Genomic DNA, 16,955 nt, shown 5'->3' with positions numbered 1-16,955 from the left:
AGATGTTTTCATTGCATTCCTCTCCCTTTTTTTCTCCTTCGTGAGTTGCACTTTGGTAAGAAAGACCTTTGGTTGTCAGTCCCTCCAGGATCTCACATGAAATGAGCATGATAGGTGTCAGCTCCCTCCTCAGCTCCTTCCTTTCTGGGCCAATTGTCAGGGTCACAGAAAGCTCCCAGGGCACTTGGCAATCTCCTGTTAGAGATCTCATCTGGGAAGACATGAGAACCACTGGCCAAAGCTGCAAAAAAATTTGAGCCCGTTTCAAGGTTCGAAGGGGAAGCAAAACAAAAAAAAACCCTGAGCTAATTCCCAACGTTTCTGCTGACTCAGCATCCAGACAACTGGAAATTTCTCCTTGACTTGGAGCAATGTGTCCAAACATAAAGCCTGGACCTGGCCACACTTCTGTGTTTAAAAAAGTTTGTAACCAGACCTCCACTCTAAAGTTGGCCCCAAGCCAGTACTCACAAAGTGGAATGAAACCTCTCTTTGATTACTTAATACACCCCAGAAACTAGAGCAGAGCTGATCATAGTCATGGATTTGGATGGGAATATTAGGGGAGAAAGAGTACACCCCACACTGGGCAGTAATGCCAAGGGGCAGCAAATAACATTGCAGGGTCATAATTACCCACATTAAGGGAAAACCCAAAGTCCCTGCTTCAGCCAGGGACTAATCCTTCTGTTCCTCACAAATCAACCAGGGTCTCCAAGAAAGACACAGGTCCCCCCAGATTCTGGTGTGAATGCTGGGGATTCAGCAGAACTGTACTCAGACTTCGAGCTCCAGGAGATTTCCATGTCAGTAGATTTACTAATTCAGTCCTTTTTCTACACTTCCCTCAGAGCCCTCTCCCATAAGTATTTCATCAGCTGGAGATGGCCACATAATCAATTTACCATTCCCAGGCTTGGCTGACTTTGATAAAGAGGATTTAGGGGGTTAATTTGAGCCCTCATATTTCTGAGGGGACGCTATACTTAGGAAACTTTCTGCAGTGCGCTTCAGCACGGATTAGTTGTTCTACTTCCCATAAAACCTTATGTCTGCCAGCTTGCCTAGGATTAGAAATAAAATGGAGTGTGTAGATCCCATTGCCACAAATAGAGCTTCTGCACTAGGGCTGCTTTGCTTGGGATATGAGCCAAAGTTATAAATATTGAGGGCCTGATTTTTCAGTCCATCACAGTTGCAGTATATATATAAGTGCGTGTGTATGTGTGTACATATATATACATACATAGATATGTGCTTATGTGTGTGACACTTCACACCCATGGCCACTCTGAACGCACACAAGCAAACTTTTCACACTGTCCTTGAAAACTTCATATGACAGGACAGAGTCATGCTACTGTTAGTGATGTTTTGGAGCACAAATTAAATTAGAATTTTTGTCCTCAGCGAGACAGGTTTGTTGTTTTTAACTCTCAAAGGACACATACCTCTGTGGTAGCTTTGTGTGACATTCAAAAGATCACCCAGGGACCTGCACCAAAAGGGAGGCTCTTCTATTTTACGGTTTCAAAGGATACTTCTAACACTGCATAACTGTGCTGCCTGCTTTCCTGAGGGGCGGCTGCTCCTTGGGGACACAGAAGGAAAATGTCAGTCAGACTAGTCAGTTTGTTATGTGAAGCCTGCTGCCTCTTCCTCTGGCTTGTTTGTAGACCCCCTGATTAAATCTTGCAAGAGGCACGGCTGTTCCTGGCACTAACTGCCAACCTCCTCTTTAAATGAGCAACATTAATTCTCTGTGTTGGTTGTGTTGCCACTCATGAAAGATGGTGAATAGGCTGTTTGCCAACAAAGGTCCACAGGCAATGAACGCTGCTGGTGCAAACACTCAGCAGCATTATCTTGAAGAAGTGAGAGAAAAGAGCCATCAGGGCCTTGCAGTGCTGCTGTTCATGGGCTGACTATGATCTGGCTACCTGGGCTGGAAAATGGTCTTGAGGGACTCAGTGTGGAAGGCAGGAAAGGGAGGACCAGCAGAGAGAAGTTCAAAATCTCCATTTCTGACAGTCTCCAAGCCTGGTGGCTACCTCTAATGGTTGCAGGAGCTGCACAGACATGTGTGTGCTGCTGAGAAGCAGAATTACATCCCCATCTCTCTGAATTCCCACTGTCCTGAACCAGATCATGATGAAAAAGCATCTTCACCCTCCTGCTTTTCCAGGCTTGAAAGAAAGGAAATGGAGACAACACATGTGAAAGAGCACCCAAAGAGGAAACCTCAAGAGCTGCTCTAGTCACAGGCAGAAGCAGAAAATACTCTGCTTGTCCAGTTCAATCTCACCTTCTCTTGCAGACTATGGTAGTTCAAAAACCCTGCTACTGCAGAATCCCAGGCATAGGTGGAAGGGCACTAAGATTTTTTTTCCTTTATAAATCCATGGTGGTGACACCTAAAAATCCCAGCCCAATCTCAGAAGGTCCCTATGAGGGTATCCTGTAGATAGGTCAAAGGAAAAACAGCTATGGCAATAAAAGTTTTTTAATTTGAGAGAATATCCTATGCATCTGTATTAAATCTGCCCACTTCTTGCTGTGTGGGTCATCCTCATGCCAAGTTTTCCTTGTAATTCAGGAGCAAAAAATACACTCCAGGCTTGGTGCCATGCAGTGAAAACACATGTCTTGTCTGTACATAATTGTACAGACACTGGAGTCTTTTATTTTTCATGAGAACAGGCCCATGACAATCAAATCCTGTCTTTCTGAGACACTTATCTGGCATCTTGTCACATAGTTTCTGTGGATTTCATCTGTCTGATTTAACTATCCCCAAACTCCTGCAAGGTTGGGAGTTACTGTTGGCTTTTTGCACTGATGAATTCTTCCCTATATATATATTTATTAATTTCCTTCAAAAATACTTATTAATTTCAACTAACATTACTCATGTTGAATTTCTTATGTTAAGAACTAAATCGGTCTGACATCTCAAAAATTATTCATGTTTTTGTTTTGAAACTTTACATAGATATATCTATATTTAACTTTTTAAAATAAAGAGAATACTTTTCTTCCCACCTTTTTGAGCCATGAAAATTAAACAAAAGGCTTTTTTTTTTGACTAGTTGGAGCATTCATATTTACCTCCCAATAAAATAAACAGGTTTTTGTTGTTGATGTTTTACTGGAAATGTTTCAGATGAACCCCAGTCTACATATTTTTACTGTATCTTGGCTTTTAAATCAAAACATTTTTTCATCCTGTTATCACCTATTATATCAGCTAAGCTTGTGGCATAGGTGATTTAAATTCTTTACTGAAGGTCACACAGGGCACTGGTGACAGAGAGCTGCATGGAACTCTCCCAGTCCTGGGGTACTGCAGGAAAGTGCGTGAACTGGGACTTACCTTTGTTTCAAAACTTTATCCAAAGATCTTTTCATTCTGCAAAGCAAATGAAATTCATTTCAGAACTCACCCAATGAAACTGGACTGTCAGAATTGGTGCCAAGGATTTTTCATATTTTGAGATATTCTTTTTTTTTTTTTTTTGCTTTTCTGGGAAATTGTCTTTCACACATGCTTTCCCTCTCTCTCCCCTCCCCCACATATTTTCTGTTTCTGCTTTTTTTCAGTGTATATCTGGAAGATTTCTCACTTGAAAAGCATGTTTTCTCTTCTGTTAGGGATGGGTGGTGGTCTGGCAGGCTTGGCCTTGCCATCTGCCCCGTCACTGAAGACTCTTGTGCTGCCAGCTTAAGCCACGGAGATGACCTTCTGCCACCCTCTCCTTCCTTTAGTGTGAGATTTGGGGGCTGTTACTGCACATAAAGCAGACAGGCCTGGCTGCAGGTCTGTCAAGACTGGATTCATGGTGGGGAAACCCATTGAAGTCAGGAACCTAAGGGCTCTCCATGAGCCTAAATAACTTGCAGTGACTGGGCCCAGCGCAGCTGCTGATGGCAGGAGACCCTGCCATCTACATTGTAGCTGCTCCGCTCAGTGTCCTGAGCAACAAACCCCCTGCTGAATTTTCCCACCCTGTGGAGGGAAATTAAATTCTTTGTCAGGGCTGGGAAATCCCCAGAATGGCCTTAAACCATGCTCTTCAGAGCGCCGTTGACACTTTTCAGTGCGCTCTGTTCATGCCCATGCGTGCACATGCACAGAGCACTTTGCTGCTCAGTCCTCCCAGGGGGGAGCTGTGAGAGTTTATTTTACAGTAACTCTCATACTGGCGGTTAAAAAATGGCTCTCACGGACCCTCTCAGGCTTCAGATCATCCTTCTGAGCTAATGCCAGCACCCTCCAAAAGCAGCAAGAGATATTAATTTCCTTGGTCAAAAACCTTCCCTGTTGTATCATCTTCCACCCGGTTTACTCTCTGCAGCTCCCAGCTGGACATACCAAGTTAGCTGGGAGGACCAGGAAGATAACTGACCTCCTCTCCCAGATATTTAAGGGAAGATTTGCATGCTTTGGCCAGAAAGCGATGATTCCCAAGTGGTCTGCCCTCTTGACATAATGGGCCACTTCCACCAGGTACTCCTGGGGTCTGGATGGCAGAGGGATTTGGGAAAATTCACAGATGACCCCGGTTCCTTGGAAGTATGGAGCTGGGTTGCAAGGGGACCTGATGCTGATCCCCTCAGGTGGGCTCCCTGGCTTTGCTTCCAGCTCTCAGGAAGGGCTGAAGGCTGCTCTGCTGCTCTGCTCCTCTGTCAAACACTGCATACAGCCACAGCATGGGTCTTGCTTGCAAGCCCTGCTGCTTCCTCCCCATTCGTCTCCTGGTGGGACACCATGGAGGCTGTGCCATTGGAGTGTGCTGGCAGGGCACAGCAGGGGATTGCAGCACATCTATGGCCATAGCCCCTCCTGAGCGTCCTGGGAAGGTGCAAGCACAAGACATGAGTGCTGACTGCAGTCAGTGCTGTCTGCCTGCTCAGTCCCTGAGTTGGTGTGAGGGAGGTGTCTGAGGAGAACTAAATCACCTAGCTGGGCTAACAAACAGGTGGGATCCATGTGGCCCTTCAAGCCACACGACAGTGCTTTGAAGTTTTCTGAAGAAATTCAGGAACCAGGACCCTGTGCACCACTGGTTTTGACTATCAAAAGTATTTCAGATGCTCTGACAGGTTCGATAAGAAGCTCAGGCTTCCCAAAATACCATTGCCCCTAAATTCTGGCCTTCTCTAATTTGGTACAGGCTTTCCCTGCACCAGTCATTTCGCAGAACTCCACTGTCTTTTTTCTGGTTGTGTGCCCTGAAAAAAAGATTTGGGGAGGCAGTTGTAAATGGGATTGATCTGAGGAGAGGCAGTGGAGTGGGGAGAGGGTTGGTGCTTTAGCAGATACATGGGACGAAGCTTCCCCTGATGAAAGGCAGGCTGGGAAGCAATGCCGTATGCATCCTAAAGGCAAATGAAAGTGCTTTCCCAGCTGTGCTCACCTGGATGTTGCCTAAAGATCCAGTTGAGGCAGGAGCCAAAGTTTAATGAGAAGAGTACACGGGCTGCCAGCTGGGTCAGGAACTGTTCCCATGGTCACACGGAGTTTATAGGACAAAGCAAGAGACATACATTTGCTGCAAATGTCTGAGAACAGGAAACAAGCTGAACTGGGAAGGAGAGCAGGGAGAAAGAAATGGCAGGAAAGAGGCTTGGCTTCAGGTTGAGGTACCACAACCTCCAAAAGAAAGGTGGTGAACTTAGGCTTGTGTTGGTCTGAACAGGTAGGACCATGTTTCCCTCTCCAGATTGGAGTTGGGAGAAAAGACATGTGATGGTGCCCATGAGGCTGATGTTGGGGGTATTTAGGCTTCAAACTCTCTGTGGGGGCAGGTGGAAGCAGTTAGTACCCTGCCCAAGCCTGAAAGAGGCTCTTCCATAACACACCAAGCGCTGGGGTGAAATGCTGCTGTTCCTGCGATGGGGACCCAGGAGCTCAGAGTAGAGGGCAATGTGTTGTTTTGTCCAAAGGCATGCAGGAGGTAGACCTCCAATGAGAATTGCCTATTTTTCTGAATGCCCCCCAACCCCCACCAAAAAGCCACATTTTAACAGAAGGTTGTGCTGTCCAACCCTGAGCCTTCTCCTTCCTGATTCACTGAAGATGCTTGTACTGATCTGTCTTGGCTTTTTCACTTCCCTCTGAAGTCCTGCCCTCCATGGGGATTTCTCCTGTGTCCGCAGTAAAGTTTCAAGGACTCACTTGCCCTCTGGCCCAAAGGTTTGGACACCTGCCTGCAGTACCGAGAGGCTCTAGCCGGGATTTCCCCAGCAACCCACAGCTGTCAGGTGCCCAGACTGCCCATAAGGGAGGAGTGCCCCAATTCCTCAGGCTCCCTTCAAACCCTCCATGAAGAAGCCAAAGGCTGCCCAGACCAGGTGTTCTGCTGGTTCCAGAACCACCAAATGCAACTCCCTGTTGCCTGAGGGAATGCAGAAGCCGTTGCTGCTGCTGGCAGCCAGCTGAAAAGTGCTGATGTCCCCAGCCTGTCTGCAGATGTGCCTTCCTCTCACTCCCGGACCTTTCCAGACTGGTTGAGTTTGTTGGGTTTTTGGTGTGGTTTATACAGATTATTTGGGAAAGTTTCTCACACCAATTTACCCCTCCAGTTCCCATACAAAAAAAAAGAAAAAAAAAAAATCCTGGCATGACACTTGCCAGAAAATTTTAGCTAAAGTAAAAGCCAGTAGCTGGTGCTTTTTTTTTTTTTAAGTGGTTGTTCTAATTTAAAAAAGATAAATAAATTCAAAGGCACCAGTCCAGGCACTGGTTTTAATTTCTGGGAGGAGAAAAAAGCATCTGAAATCACTACCAGTGTTTTTTCTTTCCTGAGACTTGTAACTTAAAAGTGACCAAAAATTATTGCATTTTTTGACAATGAGCAGCACAATATCCTCCAGGTGTTCAGAACAAGAACCTTTCAGGACCATCCTCAACTAAGATCCCTGCTTGCAGATGGGATTTTCGTGCTAAGAAATATCTAATGAGTAGATTACACCTTCTCATCACTGCCAGCCACTGCCACCTAGTTATTTTAATATGAGCTTTACACTGAAAGTAGGTAGAAATGAGTTCTGGACAAAGAGATAGAAATCCTCTCTAGAGTCAATATTTGAGCTTTGAAGGAGAAGAGACTCATAAAGAAACTCTTTGGGTCCATCTCTAATATTAAATAGCAGAAACTGCTGACACATATGGAAGACTTTACACCCCATTTGGCCCAGAATGTTTTCTTTTTCTGTTTAATTGTAATTTTTCTGTTTCGCCATTTTAAAGTTGTTTGCAGCTGATACATCTCTGCCAGTAAGTGAGTGCAGACTGAGTCACTGTTTTATATAGATCTGTCCATAAAGTCATGGAACTGACTTCTGAAGTTTCTTGCCAAAGAGAAGGAAAGTTCAGGGAAGGGTAGGAGGAGCTGACAAAGGAAAGGGCAGAAGACTCCACAATCTTCCCGACCCCTTTGCTGAAACTTTGTGTTGACAACCTGATTTTTAGAAGATTGACTGGATGGTTGATTGTGTGAAGGTGCTGTGAGGACTGCTCCTGATAGGGCTGTAACAAATGGAGCTTTATAATGGCCACGCTCTGTGAAGTATCAGAATGAAAGCTTCAGTCAGTTTTGCCAGTTTGGGATAGAGAGGATTGGATTCTGTAGGTGTACAGCCAAGTGTCTGTCCTTTGCCTGCTTGTTGTACTCCAGCTGCAGACACAGCCAATGAAGAAGCTGCGCCATGTCTAATGACGAGCAAGTATCTAGCTGCTCTTTAAATCAGGGCTCTCAGAAATTGAGGGATTTCCTAGAATTTCACAGCAAGGAATGAAGCAGATGTATTTCTGGGCCTTGTAGCTCTGGCCACCTGCAACTCTTGGGCTTTGCCACTTGTTGGCTTGCAGAGGAGGGCAGGCCACTAAGGAACACAGTGTTTTGCTCAAGTTTGGCCCCAAAGTGGGATGTATCCAGCTCCTGCAGTAAAATATAGGTCCATTTCAGGAGAAGGCTTGTTCAATTGCAATACAGCATATTTTGGCTGGCCGGGCTGAAGCCCATGGAGGTAAAAAGCAAGGCAGAAATGCCAGTAATTCTGACTTTGCCAGAGATGCACTGTGGCCCCAAGAGTCTATGTCTGCCCCTGACCAGACAGTTTTGATGAGGACACATCTTTCCAGGAGTTGCAGTACCTTCCAGAAGTATTTTTTCCTGAGCTTTGCAAGGTGTGTTTATGTCATCGAGTTTTAGCAAGCTGGTAGGGCATGCGGGCAGGACTCCCTCTTTCCCCTCTTTCCTGAATTATTCTGTAAATTTGGGTGGGAGTGTGGTAGTAGGACTCAATTAACTCAGAACATGATCTCATCTGCTCTGGTAACATAGCTTCCAATTTGTTGAAGACTGAAGCGCTCTTTCAAATTGAATGCATTTAAGAGAAAGAGCAATAGAGCTGCTGGGGAAATCCCCTGCAGACTGGGTCTCTGCTGAGATTCTAATCTAGGTAAAAAGGGCAGGTACAATTTGGTGAGCTGCAGAGTTTTCTTTTCTGTGCTGCCTGGCTGCTGTGAGGAGGCAGGGAGTGTTCTCTGCTGCCCAGCAATGCTGCTCCAGGGCGTCAAAGGCCATAGACCCTGCTATCTGCCCACCACTGGAAGGGTCTGGTCCCAGCTGGAAGGTGGTGCTCACCAGCTGCCTTAGGTGGGTATCAGTGTGTGGCGTGTGCTCTGAGGACTGGGAAAGGTGTGGGCTTGTATGCTGCTGGCCCTTGATGGTCTTCAGGAGGATGCAGGTAGGGATGCACACAGCTGAGCTGCCCTGAAAGCCAGAACCCTCAGTGACAGACGTGACACATGCTGTGGACCTTTTCCTGTCTTCCTGTGTCCCCCACTGCTGCTTGTTTGCAAAGTCCTTCACAAGACAGAGGAGGTGGCAATAGATCCAAAACTAAACCCATCTCCCTGTCCTGAAAAGAGAGGGAAGCTTTGCTTGTGTGTTACCAAAGTAACCAAGAAAGCAACCTCCTGACACTGCCGTGTGAGTTCTCAGCTGGTTTTACAGCCTTTTGGCAAGGTCCTTCCAACCGAATGATATTACCAGAGCCGGTGGGCAGGAGCCACTCTAATGAGGAAAACTCCTGCTTTCTGCAACTGCTAATGTAATAAGTGGCAATTTTATGGCTAAATCAGAAGACAAAAAACAAGGGGAGAGAGGGAGAAGAAGAAAAACTCTCTATTTTAAAATGCAGCCAAAATCTGCAGGAATCTACTGCTGCCAATTATTTTAACAGCTCCAACCTGTTTCCCCAGCAGAAGGAAAAAAATAAAAATACCCCCTCCAGCCCCTCCTCCCCTGTCCTTTGGGGAGAGAGGGGTTTGGATTAGCTCTTCAGAATGAAAACAAACACATCGAGGCTTTTATAGAGCCAAGCTGTTCCTGCTTCTTGAGAGCAGAGCGAGAAAAGATCTAACAGGTGCTGCATGATTTTATATGGCAGCGTCACGAGAGGTGCTGGTTCTCACTTGTGAAAGGAGGCTTTCTTTGCCCTTCGGCTGGTGCCCTCCTCTATCCCCAGAGCCAGTGGCTTTGGTTTAAGAGCCTATGGCGGTTATTGAAGCTCCAACCAGCTCCAGAAGTCTAAGCTTGTGTCTGTCACGTTCCTTCCTCCCTGCCAAATGTGGGCCTTGAGGCGAGGGACTCCTTTGATGGCTGGTGGGACTCCTGCTCCACCCCATGCCTCACCATGGGTGCTCCTTGGGGAATGTTGGTACACCAGGGTCAGGGCTAAAAAATTCCTTTCCCAAAAAACCCAATCCTTGTCAACCACCCAAGCTCAGATCCTGCAGTGCAGCCTTTCTCCAAGTCCTGGGAGCAAGCTGCTTTCCATCTTATTACATAGAGATAGCCATGCATCCTGCAGTAATAAACAGCTCTTAAACTCCCATGAACCCTGAGAAACTTTGGGACAAGAGTCTTCCTCCACAGTAGATGGGGAAGATCCTGGATAGACAGGGACCAACCAACAGCAAAGTGGAAAAGTTTTGAAAATCCAATGACATATAAATGTAAGCACTGACGACATTTCCAGAGAGTCCCCAAGTGAACCCTGCAGGCCTTGGCCCTGCCTTGTGATTTGCTAAGCAAGGAGCTACAGCAGCCTCCGCATCCTTTGGAGGGGAGATGTAGCGTGTGATCACATCCGCATGACAGACAGTTACCAGGCAGAGGTGACGCAATGGGGATGGAGGAGTTCGGCTCACAACTATTTTAGAGGGTCTGCTGGGATAAACACTTGAACTGAGCCACAATTGGGACTGACCTTTTATTGTCTTGCTGCTCTTCCCATAAAAATAACCTCCAAATTAGCCCCAGCTGTTAGCAGGTTTCATCATTAAAATTTTGTTTGGTATAATATGAGAGGAAGGAAATCAGCCACTTAAAGAAGAAGATTGCATTTTTTTCCTCTTTTCTCCCTCTCCTTCAACCCCCACCCCCACATACACTGTGATGTCTAGACCTGAGTCTCTCCATTGGAGCTGGTGAACTACTGTCAGATAAGACAGCAGACAGACACCATTCCACAAACTTCTAAATTTCTTTTAGGAAGCATTCCCTTCCCCCTTGACACGCATTTGCATGCAGACAAGAAGAGGAACAAATGTACTGAGGAAAAATTCGAGCTATAAACAAACCTTCAAAGTTTTAGCTGCATTTTTACTCGTCTGGAAATGTGGCAATACCACGCAAGGCAGGCTGTTGTTGTACACTTAGATCCACTAAGCAGACTAATGGAGAGCAGATCATCATCTGCATCATATGCAAGCCACTCTGCTATGCACCCAGATGGATACAGAAAGCCTTTAGCTTTCCAGCAGCCCCAGTCTCCACTTTGGCCACACCATACTCGGGAGGATAGAAAAGCTGTCAGCAAAGACAGGAACGTGCCTCTCTGATTAGGCTGGAAATCTGCAATGTTCAGCTTTTCCCTTGTGCCTTTTGACACCAGGAAGGGAAGATGGGGAGGCGTGGACTATCCGCTGCTGCAACTTTGTCCCCTGCCAAAAAAATGGGGCATTTTGAGGACTGTCTCAAGGATTTCAAGAGGAAACAGGAGGTGCAATGGGCTGATAGGGACACCCAAGCCTCAGAGCAACTCAGCTGGAAATTACATGCCACCACCCCAAGGAGTGTCACCCCTCCTGTCAAAGGGAAGTTTTGTTGGATAGTTGCTCCTCTAATCTGTCCTGGCATGCAAGAAATATAGCTGTTTTACTTGCTATGCCTCACAGTCCAATGAATTTCTGGACAGGAAAGTTTTGAAAGTGAGTAGGAAAGGAGCAAGCTGAACCCATGTTTTCCGCAAGGCAGATTGGTACTCTGACATCCAGGAGAAAAGGGAATTCAGTGAGGGGCAGGAGCTGTTGAGGGCATTAACTGTCCCTTGACAGTGTTTAAAACTTCCCAGCTTCATTCCACATTGCAGTGAAACCTTGTTTCTGAAACCTCAGCACTTCTTTGTGAAATGACATTCTTGGTCTGCAGCCAGCCCAAAAAGACAGTCTCTGAGGTTATCAGTTCAGCTTCAGCCCAGGAATAATCAGGGAGAGGAAAAAAAACCAAAACACATTACTGCTTGACAGCTGTATTTGACTCTGCGTAGAACTGGTTGGTGGGCTAAGGCCACCTGGAGCAAAGTAAAGTGTTTTTCTGTTGTTTTTTTAAAATTCCCAACTGATAGTAGTTGGCAGAATTCAAAGCTTGAGAAGAGCTCAAAAGAACCTGTATCACCCCAGAAAAATTGATTTTAAGTATACATCTATTCCCAGGAACAGGCCACGTGCCACCCCCAATACATCCCATTGATATTGAATGGAAATATCTGGCTGTTAATGCAGTAGGCAAAGAAATAATTTTTTAGAGGACTGTGAGAGGCATTTGGGTCACTGAAGTTTGGTTTCCTGCTATTCCTAGTCACTACTGTATATCATCACTTTCACAGCTGGATCTTAGTTGCAGCAGCTATAGGTTCTCAAATATCACAGCAATGCTCCCATGGCAGTACCAAGACAACAAAACCCTGAGGAAGGCCATGTTCATTTGGGGTGTTTTCCTAACCCTACATACAGCTATTTGGAGGAAGTTAACGAATTTTCCCCAACTTTCCAGTTTCAACTTTACTAGCTCCTAGTCCTAATTTGAATCAAGGTTCTTTAAAAGGTAAAAACGAAGACATATTTCACTTTTCATCCTCACTTTTCTCTGAGTTTCATGTGAGATCAGCCATCTCTACCAGGACATGCTTTCGGCAGTATGACCCATTGCATATGTGTAAAGAGAGAGCTTAAAATCAGGTCAGAGATAAGGTAGCATTTCCCCATTATATCTCCTCAGCAATCACGTGTTTAGGAACCTTTTGAGCTGGAGACTGGATTTAGGCAGTTGTATTACTTACCAATGGAAGAATTGTTCTCCTGAAAAATATCTGGGTTTTAATCCACTTCTGCCTTTGATTTCTAAAGTAACCTGTGGCTATGGGTCCTACAACGTTCATTTTAAATATCTGTTTCCAGAAATCCAGAAGTCTGGAGAAAACGCAGTTAAAAATAAGTTTCTTTGGTGGTGCCCAGTGCTTATAAACAATTATGTATTTGCACCTTCAGTGGTCTAACTCATCCCCTAATCGCAAGATCTTAGATGAACCCAAGCTATGGACAGGAATCCAGAAAGAGAATTAATGCTCAGTTCTAGGATCCAGGACTTAGCAAATTTTTGCATCCCATAAAGAGCAGAAGCAGCTACAAAACTGAGTTTCAGATGTGAACTTGCCAGCTTTCTGAGACCTATGCCCCTGGGATTTGAGTAGATCTCAAAGCCCTCTTCAGGTTTTCAGTGCTTTTCTCCCATTCTGTTCCTACCTGCTTCTGTAACTTTTGCACTCCAGCACAATATAATAATGAATATAATAGTAAGAAGAGAATGGTTTATAAACCCATATACATTTATATTTTCCCTTAAAAAGAAAAAAAAAATAGAACTCAGTCACCTGCTGAACTCCAAAGCACATTTTTGTGAAATGAGTCAGAAATCTCCAAGTCTTAGGTGGCTGCTAGATCTACAGGAAGATCTGGGAGAACTAAGGTAGTATTTGGTCGCTTTAAATTCACCATGAGAATTATTCTTTCTTAGACTATCCTTTTCCTTCTTCTGTTGATGTTCCCTGATCCTGATATACAGTCTATGCCACTGAGCCTGATGAAAATAGGTCAATAGGTTGCAACTCTGGAAAATATCTATGCTCCGAACTGTCATCTTTTGCATTTTTCACTGGTTCTTTTAACCTTTTCTGGCGTCTGGGTGGGATGTGAGCGAGCCATGGAGAAGACGGCAGCCCCATCCAGCAGTTCATGTCAGACAGCTTGAAGTGACAAGCTGATATTGAAAATCCGGATATGGAAGACCTTAATATGGGGAGATTTATGGAGTTGCTTCTGAAACAAAGTAAGAAACACGTCCCTCTCACCCACCTCCTCTTTTCAACATTTTCCTTCTCACATGGTCTGAAGGACTAATCAAGCCAGGAGACAAGATCTTGGGAGGCAAAATAATTGGGAGAGACTTGGCCCCTGCAGCACTCTCAGCACTTGCCAGGATGTTTTCGCTGGCTCTTCCTAAATCTGGGAATGATCCATTTCATGGGGCAGCTTTAAGATATTTTTTGCTTCCATGGGAAGTACCTGATTTTTTCTCACCTATGCCTCCAATGAAAAACAAAACAACTAATGAAGTGTAATTAATGAAAGACAAAGAAGTATGAGGCAGATGTAGAAAATTGTGGGAATTTAAGGCTTTCAACATAAATCATGTGGGACTAACATTCCTGACTTTCCAAGCCATGTACTAAAACACTCACACATGCAGGAGCCTCAGTGCATGCCCAACTTATGCCAGAAAGATGGAGATTGGGGAGCATCAATGATGGTGACACTGGGGAGCCATGGTCAGAAATCCACAGGGATGCATCATTCCTTGGAGGAACAAGGCCATGGGCCCAGAGAGATGAGGTGTTGTAAGCCAGGACCAGCAGCACATTGCCTTTATTGGTTGGAGGATCCTATTACCCAACAGGACCTGCACAAGCCACACCATGGGAATGTTTTCCACACAGGAGCTGCTCAGATATGTGTGTCCTGGTAAGAAAAAGTTTCCCCTCCTCTTTTCTTCCCCAACATACATATTCTATGAAGTCTTGAGTAGGCGGAGTTTAACTTCCATCTTCCATTTAGGTACCAGGAGTCATCCTCTTCAATTTCTCCAGTAGCTTCTTTCCTTTGAAAAAACCAAATACCTATCAAAAAGGCAAAGCATTTGGTTTCTATCTTTTTAGGTCTCCAGCTGCAAAAAAAGGTACCTCAGCCTCTAACTTTCTGCTTTTTCTTTTTTTTTTTTTCAGAGCTCTGGTATGTAATACTTTTGCTTTGGTGTAGAGCACCTCTAATTCTCTAAGGACTCTAAAGTTGAAGGAGACAAGCAGGCATTTCAGTCATAGTATTTTGCATTTCTGCTCTCATATTCTGCTCTTATATTTTGCAGTTCCTTTTGGGAGTGGGATTATTGACTTTTTAGTCATTCAAAATCAAACTTATTCAGGCTGAAATTGTCTCCTATATTTACAAAAAGAAAGAAAGCATTTACATCCTGCTATTAAAGAGAAAGACTGCTCACATATGCATGTCAGAATGCTTTATAATCTAAGCATTTAGTATTTTTTCCTGAAATATGATGGTTTTGTCTTAGCCAACAACATCCGTACCTCAAAGTTTTCTTCCTTCAGAAGCCTTGAGTACTTTCAGCCTTGTCTGGTTTTACCCTTGCAGTCTGAACCAAACCCTTTCCATGGATTACCCATAGTTATTAAGGTTAAATTTCAGCTGATTTACGCCCCAGGATGTGCCATTGAATAATCCTGAGCTCTTTTAAAGCGCAGTCATCACCTCCATGCAGTACAAGTGGGATTTGAGGCTTGCAGGCCCTTTGTAGATGTTTTTGGTTTGCAACAAAGACATCTGGAACAACTGCAGGAAAACAAACTATTCTGAAGTACAATCCTACCTGTCAGGTTTAACTGTGCAGTAAGTCCATAAACTTCTATTTCTTCTACGTGTTTATCTTCTTTCTCCATCCCCCCACTAGGTTTGTGCTAGTCAGAATTAACCCCACCTGTCTTCAGGGGATGAATGAATTTCCAGCACATTCATTCAGCTCTCCACAATTTCCACTTTAAAAGATCTTGAGACTTAGTGACAGAACAGTCAATAACACTATTAAAATGTATAAAATATCTGTAAAACATCTCCCTCCTAGAAGTTAACCAGGTGAGTTCTCCTCATCTTACTCTGAGGCCACATTGTGATACCACATTAACCTGGGAAAGTCAGTGTCTTCATGCACTTGAAACTGAATTTCTGACCTGTCTGGGCTCAGGTATACTCCTGGAGATATTTTTCTATATTGACATCCTGGGCTGGGGCTAATAGTCAGCACAACTGGGAAATGTGTTCACTCCTTAGCTTCAGGATTCTGGTGGTCACAGTGAGCGAAGTTGTCAGAACTTTTTGACATTTTAATGCATTTTCTTGCACATTAACGCCTTCGGGTGGGAAAATTATAGGCAGCTCCCTGTGCCTGCTGTTGGAAGCAAGATCCTTTCCTGGATGGGTCTTTGATTTTTCATCAGTCCTGATGCTGTGATCTCAGAGTATGCAGTGGTGGCAGGTGAGGTCAAAGGAGGCTGTGGACACTGAGTGAGCAGTGGGATACTTGGATGGGTCTGCCATGTGGGACAGCAGCCTCCTCTTTTCTTCCCCATCCCACCAAGAGAGTGATACTTTCCTAGTGTCACTTTTCCAATGGCTCCAGTTGCTGCAGGCACAAAGACAGAGGAGAGGTAATTCTGGGTGCTGAGGAATAAAAAGATAAATAAGCACTGGACAACAGAGCCTCTTTTAAGAGGAGACCTATAGATGACAGGGAAACTTGAGTATGGCAAGAGATACTGGAATACACTGGTGTATCTCTTTTAATTTCTTTATACAACTTACACAAGGACAGGATCATGGCACAAACTTGGGGGAGAGGGAAGGAACAAGCAGGCGTGACTGGGTCCATATTTGTGGCTGAGAGGCAGAAGTGGACCCCAGGCTCTTGGTCATGACAACCCCCCTCTGCCTTCCCTTGAATCATTGCCTTGATTAGCATGATGCCTTGCCCCCGGGCAACCATGTGGCATTGAGTCTATGGAGGAAAATCTATGAGTGTTGAGAATAATTGGTTCTTTGATAGTAGATTGCTCAAAGGTCAAAGTGTACTGGGGAGAGCAAGACAGCTGAAAAGTCACATTCCCTGCAGGCGCTGTGGCACTGACCTCTTGTGCCTGCAAAAACTGGAAATCACAGATAATCTGGTGCAATGCCATGGCTTCTTGTGCTGGGGGACTGCGAGATCTCAGTGCAAACACTGTGGTTTCTCAGCTGACAACACTGGAGCTCTTTGTAGCACCAGGTCAGGTTGTGTACAGGGGTAGTTAGATAAGGTTTTCATGTTATGTGATCTGTCTTGCTGCATTATTCTAACAAATTAGACACTACAAAGCCACTCTACTGTCTGTCTGTCTGTCTATCTGTCTGCACCACCATGAGGACATTTCTCTCTTCCCCTGAACTCTAGCAGCTCTGATTTACTTGGTATCCATGAAGGATCTCGCTGTTTATGTTTGTGGGCTCTGTGGAAACGCTGTGGTTTGGTGCCCCTTGTTCATGTCCCCATCAGCCATGACAGAATTTCTTTAAAAGCTGAAGACCTTTTTAAACTGCTGAGCCCAATCATCTCACCATGGAGCTTCATCAAAGATGAGAGAATTTGCATCTATAATTTCTCTCTTTTTGTAGTACCTTCCATCCTGAGAAAGACTCAAGTTTTCAAGATAGGACCTCTTTT

At 44.9% G+C, this 16,955-nt stretch overlaps 1 long non-coding RNA gene across 1 annotated transcript in view; it reads right to left on the bottom strand.

The window, feature by feature from the left end:
• The window catches only part of LOC109145624, a 40,596-nt gene that overhangs the window by 15,602 nt on the left and 8,039 nt on the right, over positions 1-16,955 (bottom strand). Inside the window, exon 2 of the long non-coding RNA XR_002047149.2 lies at positions 3,374-3,409. This is a non-coding gene — a long non-coding RNA (uncharacterized LOC109145624). The remainder of the gene's footprint in view (positions 1-3,373; positions 3,410-16,955) is intronic.

The sequence above is a fragment of the Corvus cornix genome, chromosome 7, assembly GCF_000738735.6.
Source record: "Corvus cornix cornix isolate S_Up_H32 chromosome 7, ASM73873v5, whole genome shotgun sequence".
NCBI classification, from domain to species: domain Eukaryota; kingdom Metazoa; phylum Chordata; class Aves; order Passeriformes; family Corvidae; genus Corvus; species Corvus cornix.
Note: the sequence above shows the minus strand (reverse complement) of the source record. Positions and strands in the feature narration are given on the sequence as shown.